At 40.7% G+C, this 27,395-nt stretch overlaps 2 long non-coding RNA genes across 5 annotated transcripts in view; both read left to right on the forward strand.

Moving 5' to 3' along the window:
• Positions 1-27,395, forward strand: part of LOC130137960 (uncharacterized) — a 74,183-nt gene that overhangs the window by 46,026 nt on the left and 762 nt on the right. For all 4 annotated transcript variants that reach the window (XR_008816408.1, XR_008816406.1, XR_008816409.1 and 1 more), the window contains one exon: positions 24,442-24,660. This is a non-coding gene — a long non-coding RNA (uncharacterized LOC130137960). The remainder of the gene's footprint in view (positions 1-24,441; positions 24,661-27,395) is intronic.
• LOC130137962 (uncharacterized) lies at positions 20,321-24,075 on the forward strand. Its single transcript, XR_008816413.1, has 3 exons — positions 20,321-20,374; positions 23,227-23,360; positions 23,906-24,075. It is a non-coding gene; the product is annotated as an uncharacterized LOC130137962 (long non-coding RNA).

Genomic DNA, 27,395 nt, shown 5'->3' on the forward strand with positions numbered 1-27,395 from the left:
AGACTTTTGAGGATGCTATGCGCCATCTTGAGCTGGAAGAGGACCGCCTTATGGCGACTAAACCAGAATCCGACATTTGGTTCTTACTCACATGGAACTTTGGGCTCCAAGCGCAAGCATCATGGTGGGTTCAAGAAGTGGAAGGGCGAGGGAGCAAAATTCTTCATGAAAGAAACCAAGGTTTAACCAACATGAGAAATGAAAGCGTTCTTTTAGAAGGAACATCTCAAAAGTGAAATGTTTTAATTGTGGCAAGAATGGTCACTTTGCTCGCGACTATGGTGAGCCAAAGAAAGTAGAAACTCTTAGTACACTAATGTATTAAGTTCTATTTTGCTAACTGAATCTCATCCTTTGTGAACTGTAGACTTAGGAGTCACGAACCATGTAGCGAAGGACAGAGATGCCATCGTAGAGTTGAGACAAGTTTCACAAGGAGCAAAGTGGATATATGTGGGGAACAATTCCAGAGCGGAAGTTAAAGGGATTGGCACCTGCCAATTTAATATGTGTGGTGGTCACACCTTGTTCCTACATGATGTGTTATATGCTCCAAAAATTTGTCAGAATTTAGTTTCTGTATTGGTTTTGATTAAGCTTGGTTTTAATTTGAACTTTCACAACAATTGTGTTGACTTGTATTTAGGAATGAGTATGTATGGTTTTGGACATTTTCTAAATGGTTTTATTATGTTGGATATTAACTAGAGTGATGTTAATGTTTGTTATTCCTTATTCACATCTCCTAACTCTTATGATAATGATGTGAATGTATGGCATGCTAGACTTGGTCATATAAGCCAACAACGAATGAATAGATTAGCTAAAGAGGGCTTAATAGACAATATTGAAAAAGTTGATTAGCCTATTTGCGAGTATTACCTAGCGGGAAAAACAACACGAAAACCATTGGAAAAAGGGACAAAGAGGCACAAAGAGCTGAGTGCTCAAAAGGATACGTGTTTATGGGTGAACAACAGAGTCGAAGTGGAACTGAATTTGAATAATGAGATGTCACAATCTTAAAGAACGAATTTCGAAAAAAGGGCGAAATAGGTGAAGACTATTCTCTATTTGAAACCTTTGATGGCGATAATGAAACTACTGGAGTTACAATACCATCATCTCATCCAAGTGGGAGCAATGTGAGAAGTGGGAAATTAAATTCAAACAAATCTCAATTGCAACCACTTAATGAGACGATGACACCATTATCTAATCCGAGTGGGAGCGTAATGGAGCATGGTGATTCACCAAGTGTACCGTCTCTAATACGGCGAACAAGTTGTAGAAGCATTCCCCGTCGACGTTTCGATATTGAAGAGGAAGCTTTCATGGTTGCTCTACAAGAAGAGGATGAGCCGAGGAATGCAAATGAGGCTCTAACATGCCCTAATAAGGAAAAGTGGATGCAAGCAATGGAAGAAGAAATGGAGTCAATGAAATCCAACTGAGTTTGGGAATTGGTTGATCTCCCCAAAGGACACAAAGCCATTGGGAACAAATGGATTCTCAAAATAAAGCGTAAAGCTGATGGCTCAATTGATTATGAAGAAACTTTTTCTCTTGTGGTGAAATTTACTTCAATTTGCTTTATTCTAGCAATAATGGTAACTATGGATCTTGAATTACATTAAATGGATGTAAAGATTGCTTTTCTCAATGGAGAATTAGATGAAGAAATCTATATGGAACAACCCATTGGTTTCATTACAAATGGCCAAGATATATGGGCTTAAGAAGTCTTCGAAACACTGGTATATACGGTTTCATAGTGCCATAATGGCATATGATTTTGTGATTATCGATGAAGATCATTGTGTATATATAAAAAAATCCAAAGATCAATTTGTGATCTTATCATTATATATGGATGATATACTAATTGCCGGGAATAATATGGAGTTTGTTAATACGATCAAGAATTGGCTATTTTCCAATTTTGAAATGAAAGATATAGGTGAAGTTGCATATATTCTTAGTGTTAAGATTTCAAGAGATCGGTTAAAGAGATCATTATCTCTTTCACAAGAAAAGTATATAAATAAAGTTCTTAAAAGATTTCATATTCAAGACTATAAACCTATACTTACTTCTATTGCAAAAGGTGAAGGATTAAGCCGTAGAATGTGTCCTGAGACTCCACAAGAAAAAGAACAATTGAAACGTGTTCCATATAGGGGTGAGCAACGGTCTAGGGTTGACCCTGGACCGACCCTGGACCAACCCCACCCGGCCGGTCCTGGTCTGGTTCCCAAGGGGACTGGGTCGGTCCTTAGTCCTGGGACCTCTGGACCCTGCATTATGCGGGTTGGTCCTCGGTCCTAAGAGTTTAAGGTTAGTCCAACTTGGACCAACCCTATATATATAAAATATATAAATAAAAATATATTTATTTGTTTTCCAAAGAACCTAAGGCCCCTCCCTTCTCTTCTTCTTGCGTTGAAAATAGAAACCCTATTGACTATTGAGCCGTCTCTCTTGTTCCATCGCTTGTCTGTGGCTATTCGCTAGATCTGCCTCTCCTCGCTTGCTTCACGAACTAGCTTACCTCTCTTGGCCTGCCTCGACGCCTCATGAACGACGAACGCAGGTCGCCTTACTTGGCCCTCCTCAGCGTCTCACAAACAAGATATGAAGTTTTTCAAGTGTTTAGAAATTGAAGCAAACTTTTGAGAATGAACAAGATATGAAATTGTATAATTTGTGGTTTATGTTATGCATTTTGACCATTTTATTTTTTAATTTTATTTCACGTGTTCGTATACTACTAAGTGGAGATTTTGTTATTGCGTTATATTAGATTTTTATTTGACTTATACCGGGGTCCATAGTTTGGTTACTCAATATTGCATTGTCAATGGATATATATTTTCAAAGTGTACCATTTGTCCTTTCAATGAATAAAAAAAACGAAACATAAAAAAAATCGGTTGATCTCGGGTTGATCCTGGAATCGAACTGGACCTGGACCCAGAGGGTCGGTCTAGTCCTCGGTCCCAAGCTCAATAGGGTCGGTCCTCGGTCCTAAAAATTAAGGATCAACATTGTGCGGGTTGGTCCTAGGGTTAGGTGTTGAATCGGCCCATTCCGGACCATGCTCACCCCTAGTTCCATATACTAGTGCTATTGGAAGCTTAATGTCCGCTATGATGTGTACAAGATTTGACATTTGTTTTGTAGTTGGAATGGAAAGTAGATACAAATCAAATCTAGGTGAAGCACATTGAATTGCCGTCAAAAGAATCTTAAGGTATCTAAAGGGTATTGCCGATTATTCGCTAAGTTATTAAGGAAGAGATCTGCACCTTGAAGGTTGTACTGATGCTGACTGGGGAGGAGATTTAGATAAAAGGAAGTCTACTTCTGAATTTATGTTATTACTAAATAATGGTGAGCAGCAAGAAGCAAACTTGTATAGCCTTGTCTACAATGGAAGCTGAATTTGTAGCACTGTCACCAACAATACAAGAGGGTGTTTAGCTAAAGAGAGTTTTGGATCAATTGCTTACATACTGCAAATTCATTATTGGTTAATTGTGATAGCCAAGCAGCAATTGCTTACACTAAGGATCCTAAATTTCATTGTAATACCAAACATATAGATACCAAGTATAATTTTGTTAAAAACATAGTTACACTAAAAGATGTGAACGTGCAATACATATCTACGCATAGTATGATAATAGCTAGAGATGTTTTTCTTGGTCATGTAAAATCTCTAAGACTGCGTAGAGGTTGATGTACTAGACATTTGTATTTCCCTGAAAGTGTAGTTAATGGTTTTTTCTTACATTATAAATGTCTATGAGTTTATTTGGGATTTGACCTAAAGTTTGGGGTTTTTTATGAGACAAAAAAAAATTTAGGGTAGAATTGGGACATGATTTAAAGTTAAGAGATTTTTTATGAGACAAAAAGGTAGAATTTGGACAAAAGTTAAAGTTTGAGATTTTTTAGGGTATTAGGCCGATTTTGAGTGGTTTTTGCTCGAAATTTCGACATTTTCATTGTGATATTCTTATTTCAGCTCACTGTTATTGGCGGGGCACCTTCGACTGCCTCATCACTTGATTCCATCGATGAAATGCCGGGTGGCAAAGGTAGTTAAAGTTATCTTGTATCGTTAACTAGCGAGCTGTTGCACATGCAAGTTAGATCTTTAATGAATCAAAAGGCGTGGTATTACACTGATAAGTTCTAAAGTTGGGCTGAAATTGCAATTTGGGCAAAATATGGGTTCCTTGGTTTGGCCGCATTTCTTGTAGTATTTAAAATTATGTATGTAGAGCTTTTAAGTAGTTAAGAATTTAAATTTCGAAATTAGTTGCTGAATTTTGGCAGGTTAGAGCCTTATAATCAAGTTGTAGACTTAGCTATGGTAAATAGTGAAATCACGCACTTCTATTCAACTCGAACATTCAATTTTTTTGTGAAACTTACCAATATTAGATTAAAATACAAGTTTGTTTACCTTGTTGTCAATATACTTCATCCTTTTGTTGCTGCAGGCGACTATTTGCCAATAATGTGGGGACAGTGGCTTCGATGTTTCTTTGACCTATTTTGACCACCGTAAAAAATATGTTATTCACCGGTAAGTTTGCCCTTACATCCTCTATAATTGCATCACGAAATCCTAGGCAACCACGCCTGCATATGTGCACGCAATACTACCGGATACATGTGCGTGCCTGTATGCATGCATGTATGTGAATGCGCATGTGTGGAGATTTATACAGGGTATTACTTCTTCCGAAAACTTGCTCTAGTTAGTTGAGAAAATCATGGTAATTTACAAGCCTATAAAATTCTTAAAATTTTCCGTATGCCTTTTGCACATAAAGTTGGAGAATTGTGAGGCTTTCACTAGTAGCAACCGGTAGGGAATGATGAGATTTTAAGAATTTGACAGGCTTGTAAATCATCTTGATTTCCTCAACTAGCTAGAGCGAATTTCAGGTTGAACTAATACCTTGTATAAATCTCCACACATGCACATTCATGTGCATGCATGCATACAGGCATGCACATCTATTAGGGACTACCGTGTGCACATTTGCGAGCGCAGTTGCCCAGGATTACGTGATATGATTGTAAAGGATGTGAGAACGAACTTACCAATGAACAATATATTTTGGCAGTCGTCACAATAGATCAAAGCAACATCGAAGCCATTGTCCCCACACTTTTTGTAGACAGTCGCCTATAAGAACAAAAGGATTAAATATACCAACAACAAGGTAAATAAACTTGCACATTAATTTAATATTGGTAAGGTTTAAAAAAAAAATCGGATCATCGAGCTGAATAGAAGTGTGAGATTTCACTAATTAACTAGATTTCAGTCTACAACTTTATTATAAAGCTCCAAACTACCAAAATTCAGAACTAATTCTAAAATTACATATACATAAATTAATTTTAATTACTACAGCAAACATGGCCAAACCAAGGAACTTGTTTTTTGCCGAGATGGCAATTTTAGCGCAACTTTAAAGCTTATCAGCACAATATCGCGCCTTTTGATTTCACTTAAGATCCAGCTCGCATGCACAACAGCTCACCAGTTTACATTGCAATATAACTTTAACTATGGCATTTCATTGATGGAATCAAGTAAAAGGCGGTCGAAGGTGGCCCGCCAGTGAGCTAGAATCAAAATGTCACACACTGAGAAGGTCGAAATTTCGGGCAAAAACCACTTAAAATCAGGGCAAACTTCGACCCTTATGTGTGTTCTTTAGGCATCCAAGATATACCGTTTGCAGCCTCAGTCACACTAATTCTAACACCAGTGAAAACAAAATCTTGGTTTTTGTGAAAAATAGCGATGACACATCCTTTACGAGAAATTAGTGACAAAAATTCGAGATCAGAAAAAGACATAAAGCAAAAAGAAGATAAAGGATTGGAGCTTGGCTAACCAAGGAGAAAAAAACAAGAAAAGAGACCGTTGGAGTTTGTGTACCACTCCTTTAGCAATAGTTGCTCGTACAAAGGGAGGTTTTCTATCCTCACCGTATCGGCAAAGGTAGTCGTTGCTTTCGGGGTTGTCTTGTGGACAAGAGAAACCCTCTTTTGGTTCTTTCTTTTAAAAATAAAATTAAAGGAAAGATTAAAAAAGAAAATAAAAAAATATTATTAAAAATTATCTACGTCAATGCCAACCATGTAGGACGGCCGGTATTTATGCCATTAATTTCGGCCAAATTGGCCGGATGGACTCGATTGACAAAATGTGAAAATATTTATGACTCAATTGGTACAATTAAAAAGTTTATGTTTGCTAACAACATAGGAAATATGAATGCTAACAATATTACAAACCCAAGTTTTTTTAGTCAGCATCAAAACATCACCAAAAACATCAAAGTTTGTCAAAAACATGAAGTTAACTTAGAACAACAGTTACAAATACAAACACAAACCAAATACAAATCACTCTCTTCTTTTCTTGGAGGATGGATGTGTAATTGAGGGTTCCAGATTAGCCTTAAGCACATCATAGCACTTCATGAAATGTAGAGTATGTTCGATTCTGTTTAGGTAATTCTGAAAATCAATCTGCATGGTTTGAAGAAAATTTGTTAGGTCAATCATATGTTCAATAAGGCTTCTAACATTATTTTTTAGCTCAATCAATTCAAAAGATTCTTTATGTTTTTCCCCTCCTCTAGAAGAGTTCCCCAGAGTTTTATCCTCCTTTCTCTTTATACTCTTCCCTTTCCCATTAAGCTCTTCATCTCGAGTTCTAGGAATTTCAGTTTCCTTTCTTACAGTAGATGAAGGTTCTGGTGTCTGCTACTTTCTTGGTCTTCTTTAGGGCAGAAGCAATTGCCTTCTTCTTCCTTTTGGCAATACTGTAGGCATGGCAGATTTTTCTGCCTTACTAGATCTTCCTTTTTGGTCTTCCCTTCTTCAGAGTTTCCTCTAGAACTTTCTAGCCAGTTTATCATCCCTGTCTCCAATCTCCACAACCTTGTTCTCCGCATTTATCTATCCCTTCAAGTGGCCTTTAGATGCATCTTTCTCATGGTCTCTTCCCTATTTCCATATGGACCCGTTTTTCTTTTATGAACATTTATAGAATTTCAATACCCTTGTCCATCATAATAGGGGTAATCGGACCATCATAAGGTAGCTTTCTAGACCTCTTCATGTAGCACAAAGAAGAGGGAGAGTTTAATGAGAAAAAGGGAGAGTTTAAGGAGAAAGAAGAAAAGAGAAAGGAGAATAAGACTAAGGGGGAATCTTCCAGAGGAGGTGAAAAGTATGAGGAATCTTATGAATTGAGTGAGTTGAAAAGTGATCTCAAAAGCCTCATTGAGCATATTACCGAGCTGACAAATTTTCTTTAAACCATGCATATTGGTTTTGGGAATTACCTGGACAGAATCGAAAATACTCTACATTCCATGAAGTGCTATGATGCACTTAAGGCTCATCTTAAACCCTCAATGACACCTCTATCCTCTAAGAAAAGAAGAAGAGAGTGATTTGTATTTGCTTTGTGTTTGTGCTTGTTAATGTTGTCCTAAGTTGACTTCATTTCTTTTTACAAACTTTGATGTTTTTGGTGATGATTTGATGTGGACTGAAAATACTTGGGTTTGTAATATTCTTTGTAGTTATTTTGCCTATATTTGATTTTTTTTATCATGACAAAAATGGGGAGAAAGGTATATATGTAATATCCTACCAAACATTGTTGCTGAACCATCACAGTCACGTGCCTCTAGTCACTTACCTGTATTAGCTGCCACATCCGGCCAGTGGGCATGGATGTAGATTTTATCAAAGAATACAAAGTATAAGCGTGGTACATGGACTGCGACAGAGAAGCCAACTCGAACTTCAACAGAGATGAAAACAAAGATCATTGTCTCCAAGTCATTGCCTCATTGGTAGCCGCCACAAGGATGTCGCAGGGTCATATGCAAAACAAAGACCGAAAAACAGCTTAAGAAAATGACATGCGGATTTGAATATGATGAAATATGACTGGAATCAGGTCTAATTTCTTTAACAAATCGATTGAAAACAAGCAATCTTTATTGACATGCTTTGATCCGAAGTATCATGGATCATTTTTCCGTCGCGTGTTTAAGGCATTTCATCAAACACATCGCATGCATTGATTGAGGAATGACACAAAGGCATAATAAGCTCGGGTAGGGACCAAATCTACGTATAAAATCCTTTCAAAACGTCTGCAATAAGTGATGTAAACTTGAATAGGACTGATTTGATTCTAAATGAGAATCCGTCTTACTTTTCTGCGTAAAAACAGGGTGTAACCAAGCAGATTCAATCCACAAACAAATTGACATGAGGATTCATATGACTCTACTAGAATTTGGCAAACTTGTTTCAATATTGGTTCAGTTTCAGTTATGACCCGACTACATCTGGCAATCAGCAAGTAAAAGACACGCTCCAGAATGAACTAAATGACTCTAATTTGACTCAAGCATTTCATCGAACAGAAGGTATGCATCTCCGCTCTAAGTCCAAATGCGACAGTGAAATAGCAAATTCACAACCAAACCATCACAGCGACAATATTACAGGTTCGGGTTATCGAATTAATTTCAATAGCAATTAAATCTCACACAAAGAGAAATTAGAATTCTCGGTCACTGTTCAACACAAAAAGCATCCGAAGACTGAACATGAGTTTATGTTCAACATACCTCGAGCTTTTAGCTTCGAACGATGTGCAGATTGAAGAATAGAGTTCTCAGATGGTTCAGTGGTGAGGATCAATCTCCGACGAAAAGCAGATCGAGCAAGAATGAGGAGGCTCTTCGAGGTCTCGGATCAGTGTACAGAGTAAAACAGGGGTGAAACTGCACGACTCTGAGAATAGTGGACAGCGTCGGAGATGGATACGACAGCTTGAAATCAATAAAGGAGGCCGTCCCAGGTGGCTGACGCCAGCGGACAAGCCTCGAACGAAGTCCAAGTCCTTCAAGCTTTCTTCGCCGGAAAACAAAGCAGAGCCGGTAAGAGCCGAGCGCAAGTACGCGGTAAGAGCCGAGCGCAAGTACGCAGTCCGACGAGTGGTGGCGTTGGACCGAGAGGGTTCGCTTCCTCCGGAGATTTTTCAGACGAGAGAGATTTTCTTCGGGTTCTGAGCTTGACCCATGAGCGAGAGAGCATTCTTTTCAAGAGAGACCGTGAGATCTTCGACGGCGACCGAGAGTACAGGAGGTGCGGCCGCAATGACGGAGCACGGCAGCGTGAGATGGTCGCCATGGAAGAAGGGAGCTCGTGATGAGGAGTAACGAGTCTCCGAGAAAAGAAGACTTCCAGAGGATTTGCTCTTCCCAAATCTCTCCTTCTTATCTAGCGAGATTTCCTGCGTCAAATCTTTTTGAAATTTCTCATCCCCTGTTTGAACTGACAGCCAAAACCCATTGCTACGAACTTCCCTCTTGTGCTGTTACGTGGGTCAAAGATCTCGATGTTGACGAGACAGATCGAAGTCGATTGGAAAATCTTCCCCTGGCCGCGCACGTCAGTTCAAACCAACCTCCCTTTATAGATCAAACATGGGTTTGTAATGATTCGAAGGCAGATAGAGTTATTAGCTATGGATAACCGTCGAACCGGATAACCATTGGAGATCAAATTTCATCGACAAGGAGTTGAGTGCGAAGTTTGAACATGCCACGGCCGATCACATCTTTAAGTAGTTCCTCCGATTACGCGTGCGATGGTACGTGATAATATCGCGCGAGGGCCACGTGATTCACCTGTGATGCAAATATGAGTTATGCAAACGGTATTTTTGTTTAAGGATCGGACCAACCCCTAATTTCCTTATGCAATAAAGTATGGTAGCCCAAAATTTAGGCTTCGACAATTATAAAGCCAGAGAACGGTGCATGCACGAAAAAAAATGGTATGGATCCGCTTGAGGACTCTGATAGCAGTGGCAAAAGCTCCACCAAACTCGCTTTCGTCCGTCTCCATCTTAGAGAGTGATCTACATAAGAGTTTAAATTCTTGACAGCTTAGCAAAGTAATGATACCTTCCATCAGTATCAAATTATCTTTGTGTTTTGTCCATGCCTAAACTAACAGGAGAATTCAATAATTAAGGCTCCGTTCGTTTCACAGAAAATGTAATGTTTCTTAAAAAATATTTTCCATGAAAATGATAATATTTTTTAGTATTCGGCTTAAACCTGAAAATAACATGAAAATTTTTTTTCTGCCGTTTGGTACTCGAATTGATTTTCTAAGGAAAATTATCAAAAAATTCAAAAATGTTAATTATTTTTTATTTGTAAATTATTATAATTATTAAATTATTTTTCTTTTTTTTTCCTTCTTCCTTGGCCGACCACAGTGGCGGCCGACGAGGTGGGCAAGGTTGAGCTCGCCCAAGGCCGGTCGAGCGAGCTGGGCGAGGCTCAAGGTTCGCCCAAGGTCGCCAGACGTTCATGAGGCTCTAGCAACCTCGAGCGAGGCTCGAGCCTCACCTAGCTTGTCGGCTTGTGGCGAGGCTAGAGCTCGCCTGTGGCCGGTTGTCGGCCGTCGCTGTGGCCAGCCAAGGAAGAAAAAAGAAAGAAAGAAAAGGGACAGAAATAAAAATTTGATTTTAAAAAAAGAAAAATGTGTTATTTTAAAAAAAATGAGGTGAAAGAAGCGGAAAATATTTTCTGCTCTTTTGAAGGTATTTTTTCCATTAGTGGAAAATCTTTTCCATAATTAATTTATTTTCCATGAAATGAATGCTAGATAATCTAAAAATTTCTTGGAAGTTGTTTTCCGTTCGTTTCACTAATATAAATGATGACTCGAAAGAACTATAGAGAGACTCCCTTGGAAGGAACAAATTACTCCTCTGCCAAGCTGAATCATCTGCTTGTGAAACATGGCTTTTGTCTTGAAATTTCACATGGTGCTTGGGGGCATGAATGCCGATGAAATTGTCATCTATTGTAGCCAAAAACTGAGAACCCCACGTTGAACACCCACGTTCTATTCAGGATTTAAAATTACCAATCAAATCCATACATTTTACTGATTTTTTTGTTTGTTGTTGAAATTTACGTTTTACTGAATGCCAGGTCCTCTTCTGGACGAGCCCTGCTTAGGATTAGCATTCAAGAATTACTTAATTTCCATTTTAGCTAATGTGGATGCCATCTAGTGGTGATTCTTTTCCATAAGAGGAAGGCTTAATTCCCAAAAAAACCCCAAACTTTACACTTTGTCCCAATTATATCCTAACATTTTTTTTTGTCTCAAGAAAAACCTCAAACTTTTGTCCGAGTCCCAAATCTGCCCTACCGTTATAAATCCGTCTAATTAACGTCAGAAAAAAAAAAAACAGAACCAGCAGCTGCGGCGTGGCCAAGCCTTCGCCGATGGCCGCCGCCACAGCCACCGGGAGGGAGCGGCGGCCCTTGCTTGGGCCTTCCCGAAGGCCGGCGACCCTCGCCGGCCCTGGGCGAGTCTCCGGCGAGGGCCTGCAGCCCCCGATCCGGGGGACGGCACGAGCCCTGCCATTGGCGACTCGCCCGGGAGCCGGCGAGTGGTCGCCGGCACCGAAGGCCTAGGTGAGGGCCGCCAGACCCCGGGCGAGGCCTCGGGGGGCCGGCGAGGTCGCCACCTTCGGGAAGGCCCGGGCGAGGGCCGCCGACCCCGTGCGAGGCCTCGCCCGGGGTCGCCCACCCTGGGTGAGGCCTCGCCGGGCCTTCCGGCCGGCGACCTTCGCCGGCCCGGGCGAGTCGCCGGCGAGGGCCTCGCAGCCCCGATCCGGGGAGGGCGCGACCTTCGCCCCGGATCGGGGCCGAGTGCCCCGCCGGCGACTCGCCCGGCCGGCGCGAGGTCGCCGGCCTTCGGAAGGCCCGAGGCGAGGGCCGCCGCTCCTTCCCGGCGGCTGTGGCGACGGCCACCGGCGAAGGCTTGGCCACGCCGCAGCTGCTGGTTCTGTTTTTTTTTTTTTTCCGACGTTAATTGGACGGATTTATAACGGTAGGGTAGATTTGGGACTCGATAAAAGTTTGAGGTTTTTCTTGAGACAAAAAAAGTTCAGGATATAATTGGGACAAAGTATAAAGTTTGGGGTTTTTTTGGGAATTAGGCCTAAGAGGAATTTAGAGAAATAGTTTTGTGTCGAGATAGCATAAGTCCAGCACCTCGGAAGCTATTTTATATGCTAAAAATTTCTGTTTTGCTGTTGTTAGACAGTGATCCAACATGGAAACGTATAAATTAATTAGAGTTGTAAATAATCTTGAAGTGTGTGGATCAAGATGTTCATTTCTCTGAAATAGCTCAAGGTGACTGTTACATTTGTCTTTTTGCAAAAGGAAATGTTTGACTTTTGGTTTGTCGTCTAGGGATACTCCATGGATCCTTGGTGGTTAGGGTATCCTCACCACAGAGCAGGTGCCGAAGTACTAATCGGGGCTGCCCTGCCTATCGAGGTGAATACACCTAACGGGTTGATAGAACTGCATTTCTTACTTTAATGTGCCAATATCCGCACGCCCAGCTCCTCTTGTTCCCCTTGTATCTTTATCTTTACCAAAGGGAGGGAATACCCCCTCTGTGTTTAACGTCTAAGAGATGCTGAGGTCCACACAAGATTCCAAATGAAGCAGTTTAACCTCTTACTCAGAAGGCATATCTAGCTAAGATGAAAATGGTAAAAGCTACTCATAAACGACAAACCAAAAGTCAAACATTTCCTTTTGCAGAAAGAAGAATGTTACGGTCACCCCTAAGCTATTTCACGGAAATAAACATCTTGATCCACACAGTTCAAAATTATTTTACAACTCTAATGATGTATTAATATTTGCATATGCAAAGTTTAAGGCTTGCTAACGATGAAATTGCTCGGTTGCGGAAACTGACATGAAAAATTGGCTACTTTACAAAAGGTTGTACTTGGTCCTCGACTTTTATCATACATTGCTCAATTCAACTTTGCTTACGCAAATTACTACGGAGGATGATCACCTGACAGGCAAAGTAGACTCTTGGCAAGGCATACCCTTTCCTACCAGTTTAGATTTTGTGTGGACTGTGAATTTTCGTTGAGTTATTGAGCTAAGACGTTCTCTAAAGGCACTAAAACTGCTCATTTCAACTAAATGGAAAAAATAAAAATAAAGAAGCGATTGAACTCAAGTTAATGTGAACCAATTCAACCAACACCGTGTGGTGGTCGTGATTCTCTTTCTTTCCCTTCTCGACTGTTGCCCCCTCTATCTCTGTGGATTTTTTGTTGTGGACTTGTGGTGGTCGCCTCGGCGGTAGTGGCGGTCGCCGTTCTGAACTTTCATTTTATGAAAGTTTGCCAGGCCACCACCGTTAATTACTTAAAAATTCTAAATTATTGGAGGAAGCCTTGGTCCACCATTTGTTAGAAACTTTCATCTATTCTGTTATATAATCCTACTCTAAATTCACCAAACACATCATGGGATTGGTTTTCACTGCATCCATCGCTATGTTCAGTATTTAACCGAACAGGCCATTCGATAGCTTCATACGCGAAGGATCTCATATTTTATGAAATTATATCCTACTCCAATCCAAATCCGAGCGGTCCCACACGCGGGCGGGGTTTAAGTAACCGGGCCTCCTGTTCCGGGTATTTGGGTCAAACGAGGAGGGGGGTTGATTCTGAGTGTGTTCCAGCTCCGGAATTTTCTCGTTGCTTGACCCGTTCTTCCCTCTTCGTTTAGCTCCAATATAATTAAGAGATCAGCCCACGTTTCCATTTCCCTTCCTTCCTATTAGCTCACGTCTGAAGGTGAACTGTCAACGGGTCGCCCGATTCCTTCTCTAGAAGTTGGCTGAACTGGTCTGGGATGTGCATGGCGGAATCAGCTCTTGTTCATGCACACGCGTAGGCACACGCAGAAACGACGGAGAAATTCTCTCTCTAGGGAGCGATTCTCTTGGCATTGTACGTTCACCGCCGCTTTTATTCACTTTTAACGCCGTGCATCGGAGCTCTTGGCTCTGCTTTGTTTCTCTTGCCGGGAACGTGTGAACTGACTCGGCTTGCTGGCGCCGTTCTTCATCGCTGTTGCACTGAGGCTGAGAGTCATAGAGTTTTCGCCGGTCACGGTTGATCATCAATCTCAAGAGGGCGCAGGACTGAAGGAACGAAATTATTTTTGCTCCGGTTCACGGCTGAGAGAGAGAGAGAGAGACAGAGAGAGAGAGAGAGAGAGAGAGAGAGAGAGAGAGAGAGCACGAGAGAGGAACGCTCGAACACAAAATTTTCTCTGGTCGAACCAAGTGCGAGAGCCTTCGAGAACACACTTATCGACGCTGAAGTCCACCATTTACGGTCACTAGCATACGCCGAGGCCACCGGAGTTACGGATTCAGAGAAAGAGGTTCGTACACATCCGTCATAGAAGCGAGAGCCGAAAATCTTCTGGATCAAAAATTCCCTTCAGTCTTTAAGCTTTCTCCATTATTTCTGAACGTTGTCTGAGGCATCGATCATCACCGTCTTCAGTTTCCAAGACGCAATTGCAATGCTCTGTTTTGGCTCTGTTTTGCAGCCAAAAAGCCTTGAAGTAATTGGACTTTGCTCGATCATACTGCTGCAGCTTCAACCACCAGCGACGGCAGTTTTGAAAATTCTGGTTCTCAGTTCAATCAATGTTCCTGGTCATGCATCTACCAGGTACGAGTGTTCTTAATCTAATATGGCTAATCGAGTATGAGATATGGGGTTGGGACTCATGTGAAATTCGTCTCTGGTTAAAAGCTTTATCGATGTTTCAATTATGTATTGATGCTGTCGTGGTGACCTCTTAGTGGTTCTTTGCCTTATATGTGAGTAGAAGTTCATTAATCGTAGTGCATGCCACCAATTTGAGGAAATGTCTTGGTGAAATCCGAATGCATGTTCTGTGAAGGAAACAAGTTCAATAGCCATTTCGTCCAGTGTCTTACTTCTCGCAATATGATTGTTGCATCCATGTCCTTTTTCATGATTGAACCGAGGGCCATATATTATGAACTCAACTATATAACCCGACTCGTCAAAACCATGTTACTTTAGTCATGCAAAAATAGATTCATGGTGTTTGTCGATTTAATGTTTGATGTGAGGAAACCGTATTTTGTAGCTCTGAAATCACCATGAACAAGACTGACTAATTGAATCGTTGCTCATGTGATTGATTCTATTTTCATATTCGATATGTTGACTACATATTTAATGAAAAGCAGCTTGCTAAAAAAACAAGCCTCAGAATTTGGAATGGAACAACTAAGTGGCTCAAAAAATGTGATGGATGTCGTTTGGCTGTTGGAGATGAGCGAAAAGGAGGAAAATCTTGAGTATCCAAAAGCGCTAGACCAACCACTTATAGTGAATGAAAGTAACACCAATGATAAAATTCAAGAAGCTCTTGAAAAATTGATGGATGTAAGTTTGCTTTTTTCATCCTCTTTTAGAACTAAATGTTTAAATTTAACACGAGTTTCTCTTGAGGTTATACGCCCACTGATTGAGTGCCAATTGACTTATTTTGCAAGTATCAGAAGACACATGCAATGATCCTGAGGTCGATGGCAACATCCACCTGAAGTCGTCCGAGGACTCTGATCCCCCTCCTAGACAAGTATGCCTTCAAATGCGCCATCGCAGCCTCCATTGCCTCCATTTTGCTTGGTTTTGGTCAGTCCCCTCTCTCTCTCTACGTCCGATGTTGTCAAGCATGGAAAGACTCACCCATGGTCATCCATGAAGTTTGGAAATATGTCTGTACAAATCAATTTTCCATAGAGTGAATTAATCTCTTGCAACTTAATTCTGTTACAAAAGGAAATAGTAATTAAGTTATATCACTGTCATTGTAATTTCTTTTCCTAGCTTTGTTAGTGATAAAAATGATAGATCTACGGCCAGAGGTCGTTTTTTTAATGTATAGAAAAATAAAAAATAAAAAATTACTTAATTTTGAAAACAGCATCCATTTTTTTTAGCCAAGCAAGTTGATTTCAGAAAAGTTCATCATGCTTATTATTTCTTATCATTCTAATCTTATAATCATATACATTTGGAAAATAAATTCAACGAAAGAAGGAGGAAGATAGGGCACATAATATTTTCTTTTATTTTTTCAATTTCTTGTGTATGGTTACTGTTATGTGGCAAAATTTTGATGATATATAAGGTTTTGTTTTTTTGTTTTTGAATTTTGGCAGACACAGGAGTGATGAGCGGGGCGATCCTATAAGTAAAAAAGGAACTGAAGATAACTGATGTGCAAGTTAAGGAGGAGGCCGACGCGAAGTGCTTTTTCGCCGGGACCTCCGACTTCGAGGAGGCTGCGCTTCGGCTTGCCGACATCAAGGAGGTTGCCGACATTGCTAAGAAGTGTTGTTAGGATCTTGTCAAGACCACTAAGCAGAGCACAAGAGAGGGCAAGTGGAGGGAACTTCTCCTCCCGTGGTCGCATACGTTCGCCGCATGCTCACCGGAGAACACCGGAGAGCATTTGTGAGGATTAATCGACTTGAAGATATTATTTTTGATTTATAGTATATATCAATATATTGTTTTGTAAAATATTTTTTATTTTTCTTATTTGTCTATCTCATATTTAAAATTTCACAACGGTTGTCATTAATATAATTCCTAAAAAATATGATATTTTCATACAAGCTAAACGCGCAAAACTAGGATAGGAACCTTAGTCAATATGAATCTCCTAAAAATTATAAGAGATAAAATTCATGCAAAGCATGGCTTACATAGGATTGTGAAGGCACATTTCATAATCGATGAATTACCATAAGGTCCTTCATTTTAAAATAGACAATGTACATTTGAATTTCTTGCATTTTAGTTAGTAAGGTAAGTTTTGCATTTTTGTAAGGATATGAATCCTCTAATGTAAAGGAATGATATGCATGACGACTATGCAGCCCCTGTTGACGTTTGCTTCCCGCCATCATCATATCCTCGACTTTATAGACATTCTCATTGCCCTCTCTCTCTCCCTCAACAAAAATTGGGGGATGCGATCTCATGCCGTCAAAAAATAAGGAGGGATGCCCAATGATTAATAAATAACGGTGTCTCACCCGCATCTGATTCACTAGAGATAACCCGACTCAAAACAAATGACTAAATTTGCTCGCTTTAGACTTTCTTTTGTTCGTGAAAGAAAGAACCATAAATTACCGCCACTAGGGGATTCCAACATGACGAGGACCTCGATAACGAGCAGAGCCAAGGAGATTGCTCCCTCGTCGAGAAGGACACGCCACCCCGAGGTTGACGTGGAGCTCGGAGAAGATATTAGATGGAGATGTAGCCAAAGAGAGTTCTGACCTTGCTGAACACCTGAACCGCCGGAGTGATTATCAATGCATGAATTTTAACGGGCACATCAAAACAACCAATAATAAAAAAAGAACCGGTCCAGCTCGTTTTCAGCCTGAGTCATTCCGCACGGCCCATGCCCAATCTCAACATTTTGGCCCATTAAACTTGAAGGAAATTAGCCCATGTTAATACGAGGAAAGAAACACCTAAGTGAGCCTAGCAAGCAAGAATAAGAAAAGCCCAAGAGAAAAGGCCCACGTCCATAGGTAATGGCTCCGCATGTGCATAACGGAATCGGTTTTAAATCGTGCACCCGCACAGGCACACGCGGAACCGTCGCTCGAGGAAGCGATTCTCTTCTGACGTCTCCAAGACGCTGTTCGCCGCCGCCTTCGCTGCTGCCGCTATCTATTCATTTCTAACGCCGTGCATGAGAGTTATGGAGTTTTCGCCAGCCAGCGTTGATCAGAGGGCAGGCGCAGAACTATAAGGAAATTATTTTTGTTCCCATTCACGGCCGAGAGAGAGAGAGAGAGCACGAGAGAGGAATGCTCGAACACAAAATTTTCTCCTGTCGAACCAAGTGCAAGAGGCTTTGAGAAATGACCGATCGACGCTGAAATCCACCATTCGAGCATTCGTGGACGATTGCGTTCCACTTACCACCGGAGTTACGGATTTAGAAAAAACACGTTCGTACGTACGCATCGGTCATAGAAGCGAGAGCCAAAAATCTTCTGGATGGAAAATTTGCTTCGTCTTCAAGCTTTCTCCATCGTTTCTGAACGCTGTCCGAGGCATGGATCATCGCCGTCTTTAGTTTCTAAGATGGCAGTTGCAATGCTCTGTTTCGACTCTGTTTCGCAGCCAAAAGGCCTTGGAGTAATTGGACTCTGCTCGATCCTGCAGCTTCAACCACCGACGACCATGTCGTCTTGGAAATTCGGGTTCTCTGTTCAATTGGTGTTCCTGGTCATTGCATCTACCACGTACGAATATTCTTAATCTAATATGGCTAATCGAGTCTCATAAATGTGGTTGAGGCTCACGTGAAATTCGTTCGGTGTTTTACTTCTCGCAATATGATTGTCGCATCTTCATGTATGTATATGTCATTTTTCATGAATAAATCGAGAGCCATATATCTTGTAAACCCAACCATAACCTAACTAGTTTTGGATCATGCATGTATCGATTTGTGTTGCTTGTCGATTTAACGATTGATGTGGAAACCATATTTCATAGCTCTCAAATTACCATGAACAAGACCCAACAATCGAGCTGTTGCTCAAGTGTTGATTCTGCCGTGTTTCCATCATTGTTGTGTTTTTTCCGCATTCATATTCGATATGTTGACTACATATTCCGGTTGTGTTCACTGCTGAGGTGAAGTGTGTTTGCGATTTGTTGTTCAGGAAGTAAAAATTTGCATCAATGATGTGTGAGTCGAGTTATGGTTCGGAGAGTATAGTCATGAATAAAAAAGAAGAGACAGACGGAAAGTTAAAAGAGGAGGAACTCATGTTCTAGAAATATATTATAGGATTGAAAAATGAAATGAAATGAATAATAAAAGAGAAGAAAAGAAATAAAAAAAAACGGTTCAGCAAAGATATTAGAAATTGGGTTAGGGTTTTAACCTTGGTGTGGTTGTGATGGAAGATGGCTTTAATGTGGGCTTAAGCATGATTTGACAAAAGAATGGGCTTGAGTGAGCTTTTATTCGAAGTTGGGTTTGTGAGGTTTAATTGAAATAGATATAACGAGCAAGTCCATTTAAGTGCCTGGCTTTAGTCCCTATTTTCCAGATTTTTTGTAAAAAATAATAAATATAAAAATTCCTGAAAATAAAAAAAATTGAAATTTGGTTAGAGAAATAGGCCTTGATTAGGTTATTTGATTTTAGTATTAGAATTAGCTAAAAATTAGCATAGTTTCATTTAGTCAGTGTGCATATGATTTAGGGTTTTAGTGGACACCTTTGATTTAGTTTAATCTAAGAAGGTTAATACTTTAGAAAAGAAATTGAACTAAGTTCATGGGGTTGTTGTCCAGGGGCTTAATGAAAAGGCTTATTATATTATTTGCTCGACTTGTATCGGATTATTTTACTGCATTGTATATTTTACGAGTTTTTTATTGCTGTTTTTGATGTGTTTGTTGTGATTACTTTTATATCATTTTTTGTGTTGCAATTCATTTTCATAGTTGAGTGGTTAGGTTTTATTGTAGGATCATAATGAACATAAAAGCATTGCATGGACAGTTAGTCGACAAGAACTTTAGGACTCATAATTGGAAACAGATTGCATAGATACGTTAGTTGACAAATAATCAAGCTTAGGTACCGAAATGACATTAGTTTGGCTAACTAGTGTAATAAAGTCCTCGGCCCTAGATCTTTGGTTGTGTGGGAAGTGAGATATACTCTCATATCTCACTTGGTTTCTAACCGACCCCAATAGACTTGTGGCGAGTCATCATACTGGAATATGATAGGATTAAACAAATCTAAGTGAAAAATCTCAACGTTGCATAAGGTAAGGGTTTTGGTGAATCTGCGCCAATTGAAGACTGTTGGCCACCCTTGGCATTATCTCTAAATCCGTCTTTTCCTCAACCATGTTGCTAAAAAAGAGTCACGACATCGATGTATAAAAAGCAATTACCTTTCGAACTTTAATTTTTCCATCAACATAAGGAAGTCACAAATTGATGACAAATAAAAAAAATGAAAAATGATGCCACAAAATTAAGGGAAAAAAAGAAAGAAAATGAGTTAAGACCCCAGGAATGAGGTCAAGAAGCCGCTGGAGAAGGTAGGGGAGACCTCGTCATGTAGATGGGGGCAATTATGAGGGTATAGTCAATGCTGATGTTAGCGACGACGCGACCCAATAAGAGGAAGGTATAATCGTGGGTGAAGCCCATGAGGAGGGGTCTGAAGAAGAAAATGGCCCTCGTCATTAGGATTGCATTCCCATTGGACATCCGCCTCGCAATCGTCGACTCGAGAGCAAGAACATGTTGAGGATCCCCGTCAGGACCTCAACTTGCACATTGGTTATCTTTAGCTCCTTCTTTACATATAGCATCGGCCCAATCATCACTCCTATCTCTATGAAAATTCAAAATTTTTTTTATCACCACGTAAATAGTAACTATATGCAAGAAATTGAAAAAATAAAAGAAAATATTATGTGCCATATTTTCCTCTTTCTTTCTTTGAATTTATCTTCAAAAAGTGTATGATTATAAGATAAGTGTGATAAACTTTATCTCAAATTAACCTGATTGGCTAAAAAAAAGGGGATGATGCTTTTGAAATTAAGTAATTTATTCAACTTTTTTTTTCCTTTGCCATGCATTAAAGAAATGACCTTTGGAGATAGATCTATCATTTTATCAGTAATAAAGCTAAAAAAAATTGCATTGACTAAAATAAAACTTAATTATGATTTTTTTTGCAACAGAACTAAGTTGCAAGAGATTGATTCACTGTATGGAAAATTGATCTGTAGAGATATATGTCCAAACTCCATTAATGACCATGGGGTGAGTCTTCCCATGCTTCACAACATTGGATGCGGAGAGAGAGAGAGAGAGAGAGAGAGAGAGAGAGAGAGAGAGAGAGAGAGAGAGAGAGAGAGAGAGAGAGAGAGAGAGAGAGAGAGAGAGAGAGAGAGAGAGAGAGAGAGAGAGAGAGAGAGAGAGGCCGCGATGACGCATTTGAAAGCGTACTTGTTCGGGTGTGGTTTTGCTGGAGGATTGGAGTCCTCATTCGATTTCGGTTGGACATTGTTGTCAGCCTCAGGATCACTGCAAGTGTCTTCTAATACTTGCAAAATTAGTTAATTGGCACTTAATTCGTGACGTATAGCTGCATGAGAAATTCTCGTTAAGTTTAAAAATCTGGCTATGAAAGAGGAAGAGAAAAGCAAACTTACATCCATCAATTCTTCGGGAGCTTCTTGAATCTCATTATTGGTGTTACTTTCATTTACAATGAGGGGTTGGTCTGGCACTTCTATACATTCAAGATTTTCCTCCCTTTACCTCATAACCGATAGCCAAATGACATCCTCATTTTTCAACAAGCTGTTTTTCTTTTATGTACTCCTTGACGTTTAACGAGCCACTCAGTTATTCAATTCCAAATTCCGAGACTTGTTTTCTAGCAAGTTACTTTTCCAAGTTGAATCAAGGGTGATCGATTGTTTTGCATCAAACGATGCTCACCCCTTTTACAAGGGATGCCCAGTGGCCGACAAATGAGAAGGGTTTCTCGACCCCAATGGCCAACAAACAAAGAAGGGTCAACAGGTCGGGAGGGATGCCCAATGGCTGACAAATAAGGAGGGTCTCTTCCCAGTGATTCACAAATGAGGAGAGGTTGATAAATAAGGAGGGATGTCCAATGGCCACAAATTAGGAGGGGCCAAAAAATTGAGGAGAGTCTCTCTCAATAGCCGAGGAAAAAGGTGGGCAACAGGTACTATGGAATCATTTTTCCAAGGTACTTAACGCCATAATCCATAACGGGTGAAGGTCGAGGATGGTCTTCAACCAACAAATCCAACGTACTTAGTGCTTTTACCCTATCCACATAGTGTCTCCTCACTAGTGCATGCTTAACCGACGCTACATTGGAGGAGGTGCAAACTTTGATTAAAATCCCTAAATCCCCTCCCATGCAGACAAGGCGTTTTCGATACGGGCATGCAAATTGCAGTAGATATGATTTCTTCTATGCATGATTGTGACTTGTATCAACGGTGTTTATGAGTTGTAAGTAAAGGGTTAATGTGTGATACAACAATTTTAACGGGTCATTTTTACTACAATTTTAACGTGCTGCCAACAATGTATCAACGGTCTTTATGAATTGTAAGTTAGGGGTTAATGTGGCAAACAGGTACCGTGTACTATTGCATGTTTTGTCCACAAAATATCAATGGTCTTTGCTTGGGGATTAATGTGCGATATAGGCACATGTCAGATGGTTTCGATTCGATTCAATGGGAACAAGCAGAGAAGCACGGAGTTTTGTTTACTTGGAACAAACTTCTCCTTTCACATATTGAAAATGTCATGTCTGCATGGGAGGAGACTTTGGGATTTTAATCAAAACTTGCGCCTCCTCCAATGTAGCGTCTTTTGAGCACGCAGCAGTGAAGAGACGCCACATGGATAGGGCAAAATCACTAAGGATGCTGGATTTGTCAGGCTGAAGATCATGCTTGTTCATCACCCGTTATGGTGTACAACTTTAAGTACTCTGGAAATTGATTCCATGTTCCCTGTTGCCCTCCTTATTCATTGGCTATTGGGATAGACTCTCCTTATTTGTCAGCTTCTTGTTATTTGTGGCCATTGGGCATCCCTCCTTCTATGTCGACCGCTCCTTATTTTTGGAACATTGGGCCAAGACCCCCATTGGGGTCGAGAGACCCTCCTCATTTATCGGTCATTGGGCATCTCTTATAAAAGGGGTGAGCATCGGTTGATGCAAAACAATCGATCACCCCATGATTCAACTTGGAAAAGCAGCTTGCTAAAAAAAGTCTTGGAATTTGGAATGGAACAACCGAGTGGTTCGTTAAACATTATAGATCACATGGAGGATGAGGAAGTCGTTTGGCTATTAAATATGAGGGAAAGGGAGGAAAGTCTTGAGTATCTAGAAGCGCCGGACCAACCACTCATATTAATTGAAAGCAAAACCAACGATGAGATTTAAGAAGCTCCCGAAAATTGGTGGATGTAAGTTTGCTTTTCTCTTACTCTTTTATAACTAGATTTTTAAATTTAACACAAGTTTCTCTTGCGGCTATACACTACATATTGAGTGCCAATTGACTTACTTTGTAGGTATTATAATAGACATGTAGTGATCCTAAGGTTGACGGCAACATCCAACCGAAGTCAACCGAAGACTTCGATCCTCTTGTGAAGCCACACCCGAACAAGTATTCCTTCAAATGTGCTAGAGCGGCCTACATGACCACCATTTTACTTGATTTTGGTTAGTCCTCCCCCCCCCTCTCCCTCCAATGTTGTGAAGCATGGGAAGACTCAACCCATGATCGTCCATGACGTTTGGAAATATATCTTTGCGAGTCAATTTTTTATACAGTGAATCAATCTCTTGCAACTTAATTCTGCTGCAAAAATATAAAATAAAATTATATCTTTGTCATAGTACTTTTTTCTTTCTAGCCTTATTACTGAAAAATGATACATTTATTATCAAAAGTCATTTTTTAATGCATATAAAATGAAAAAAAAGCAAAAAGAAAAAAAAAGAAAAAAATTACTTAATTTCAAAAACATTCTCCACTTTTTTTTAGCCAACAAAATTAATTTCAGATAAAGTCCATCACACTTATTATTTCTCATCATTCTTATCATCATATATATTTGGAAAATAAATACAAAGAAAGAAGGATGAAGATAAAACACATAATATTTTCTTTTATGTTTTATTTTTTCAATATTTTGTATATGGTTACTATTTACGTGGTAACATTTTGATGATATATAGGAATTTTTTTTTTTAAATGTTGGCAGAGAAAGGAGTGATGAGCGGGGCATGCTATACGTAAAGAGGGAGTTGAAGATAACCAACGTGTAGGCTGACGTCTTTACAGGGATCCTCAACGTGTTCTTGCCCCTCGAGTCGGCAATTACGGGTCGAATCTATGACAGGATTGGCCACCGTTACACGATCCTATTGGCAAGGGCCACGATCCTATTGGCAAGGGCCATTTTCTTCTTCCCGCCCATCCTCATGGGCTTCGCCCGTGACTACACCTTCCTCGTATTGGCCCCTGCCGTCGCTAACATTGACGTTGACTGGACCCTCATGATCGCCCCTGTCTACATCGCAGAGGTCTCCTTTGCCTTCTCCTATGGCTTCTTTACCTCCATCCCTCAAGTACTAACTCATTTTCTTTTCTTTTTTTTTTTCCTAATTTTGTAGCATCTACTTCATTTTTTTATTTGTCATCAACTTTTGTCTTCTTCATGTTAAACTTTCATTGTTCTTGTTTAGGGAAAAATGAAAATTAGAAAGGCGATTGCTTTTTTATACATCGTTTCGATAGTTCAAGTGTTCATCAATGTCAGCACCCTCGTTGGCTACATCTCCATCTAAGCTTTCTCAAAGCTCCATTTCAACCTCGGGTGGCGTGTCAAGCTTAGCATGGGAGCAATCTCCTTGGTCCTGCTCTTCATCGGAGTCCTTGTCAAGTCGGAATCCCCAGTAGCTCATCATTGAGGTCTCCTCTGCCTTCTCCCGTGGCTTCTTTACCTCCTTCCCTAAGGTACCAACTCATTTTCTTTTCTTTTTTTTCCCCTTAATTTTGTAGCATCTTTTTCATTTTTTATTTGTCATCAACTTTTGTCTTCTTCATGTTGAATTTGCATTGTTCTTGTTTCGGGAAAAATGAAAATTAGAATGGCAATTGCTTTTTTATACATCGTTTCGAGTGTTCATCAATGTCGGCACCACGTTGGCTATATCTCCATCTATGCCTTCTCCAAGCTACACTTCAACCTGGGGTGATGTGTTAAGCTCAGCAAGGGAGCAATCTTCTTGGTCCTATTTGCCATCGGGGTCCTCGTCAAGTCGGAATCCCCGGTGGCTTATCATGCAAGGCTGCCTAGGTGACGCGAAGCACTTCCTCGCAAGGACCTCCGACTCCAAGAAGGAGCCGCACTCCGGCTCCCCGACATCAATAAGGCTGCCGACATCCCTAAGGAGTGCAACGAGGATATTGTCAAAATCACCAAGCAGAGTGTCGGAGAGGACATGTGGCGAGAGGACAAGTGACGGAATCTCCTTCTCCAACTAACTTGTCCGTCCGCCACATGCTTATCTGCATCGTTGGGATCCACTTCTTCCAATAGGCCTGTGGCATTGACACCATCCTTAAAATCGTGGTCCTCCATGTACTCCATGATGTTTAATGAGCCACTTGGTTGTTCCAATCCGTATTCCAAGGCCTTTTATTTTTAGCAAGCAACTTTTCCAAGTTGAACTAGGGGTGATTGATTGTTTTGCATCAACCAGAGCTTACCCCTTTTATAAGAGATGCCTAATGGCTGACAAATAAGGACGGTCTCTCAATCCCAATGGCTGACAAAGACGGAGGGTCTCTCGCCAATGGTCCACAAATGAAGAGAGGTCGACAAATAAGGAAGGATGCCGAAGGGCAATAAATTAGGAAGGACCGATAAATAAGGATAGTCCATTCTAATGCTTGATGAATAAGAAGGGCAACGGGGAATGTGGAATCATTTTCTAAAATACTTAAAGCTGTAGATCGTAAGGGGTGAAGAACGAGCGTGCTCTTTAACTCCAAAAATCCAGCATCCTTAGTGCTTTCGCTCTATCTACATGGTGTCTCCTCATTGGTACATGGTCAATAGACGCTACATTAGAGGAGGCACAAGTTTTGATTAAAATCATGAATTTCCTCCCATGCAAACGAGACATTTTCGATATGTGCATGAAAAAGTCTGATTCCACGTAAACGAAACTCCAAGCTTTGCTGCTTGCTCCTAAGTAATCCAATCACAATCGTCCAACGTAGGTTTCGCCCATGACTATACCTTCCTTGTGTTGGGCCTCGCCGTTGCTAAAATTGACGTTGACTACACCTTCATGATCGCCCTCGTCTACATAATTGAGGTCTCCTTTGCCTTCTCCCATGGCTTCTTTACCTCATTCCCTGAGGTACTAACTCATTTTCTTTTCTATTTTCCCCTTTAATTTTGTAGCATCTTTTTCATTTTTTTATTTGTAATCAACTTTTGTCTTCTTCATGTTGAACTTCCATTGCTGTTGTTTTGGGAAAAATGAAAATTAGAAAGGTGATTGCTTTTTTATACATCGTTTTGGTGTTTAGGTGGTCATCAATGTCAGCACCTTGTTGATTACATATCCATCTACGCCTTCTCAAATCTCCACTTCAACCTCGAGTGGCATGTCAGGCTCCGCATGGGAGCAATCTCCTTGGTCCTGGTCGTCATTGGGATCCTCGTCAAGTCGGAATCCCTGGTGGCTCATCATGCAAGGCTGCCTAGGCGACGCGATCACTTCCTTGCCAAGACCTCTAATTCCAAGAAGGAGGCCGCACTCCGGCACGCCAATATCAATGAGGCTGCTGACATCCCAAAGGAGTGCAATGAGGATGTTGTCAAGATCACCAAGCAGAGCTTCGGAGAAGGCATGTGGCCAGAGGACGTGTGGTGGGATCTCCTTCTCCAACTGATCCGTTCGTCTGCTACATGCTTAATTGGATCGTTGGGATCCACTTATTCGATCAGGCATGTGGCATCAACACCATCCTCTAAATCGTGGTCCTCCATGTACTCCATGATATTTAAGGAGCCACTCAGTTGTTCCATTTCGTATTTCGAGGCCTTTCTTTTTAGCAAGCTAGTTTTCCAAGTTGAATTAGGGGTGATTGATTGTTTTGCGTCAACCGGTGCTTACCCCTTTTATAAGAGATGCCCAGTGGCCGACAAATATAGATGGTTTCTCGATCCCAATGGCCGACAAAGACGGAGGGCCCCTCTCCAATGGTCCACAAATAAGGAGAGGTCGACAAATAAGGAAGGATGTCGAAGGGCCATAAATTAGGCAGGGCCGACAAATAAGGATAGTCCATTCTAATGCTCGACGAATAAGAAGGGTAACAGGAAATGTGGAATCATTTTCTAAAGTACTGAAAGGTGTAGATCGTAAGGGGTGAAGAACGATCGTGGTCTTTAACTCCAAAAAGCCATTATCCTTAGTGCTTTTGCTCTATCTACATGGTGTCTCCTCATTAGTACATGATCAATAGACGCTACGTTGGAGGAGGCACAAGTTTTGATTAAAATCCCGAAATCTCCTCCCATGCAGACGAGACATTTTAAATATGTGCATGAAGAAGTCTATTTTCACATAAACGAAAGTTCGAGCTTTTGTTGCCTGCTCCTATGTAATCCAATCACAATTGTCCAACGTAGATTTTGCCCCTGACTACACCTTCCTTGTGTTGGACCTCGC

This window comes from Syzygium oleosum, unplaced genomic scaffold, assembly GCF_021117445.2.
Source record: "Syzygium oleosum isolate NSW1041296 unplaced genomic scaffold, Sole_v2.1 Sole_v2.04, whole genome shotgun sequence".
Taxonomy (NCBI): Eukaryota; Viridiplantae; Streptophyta; class Magnoliopsida; order Myrtales; family Myrtaceae; genus Syzygium; species Syzygium oleosum.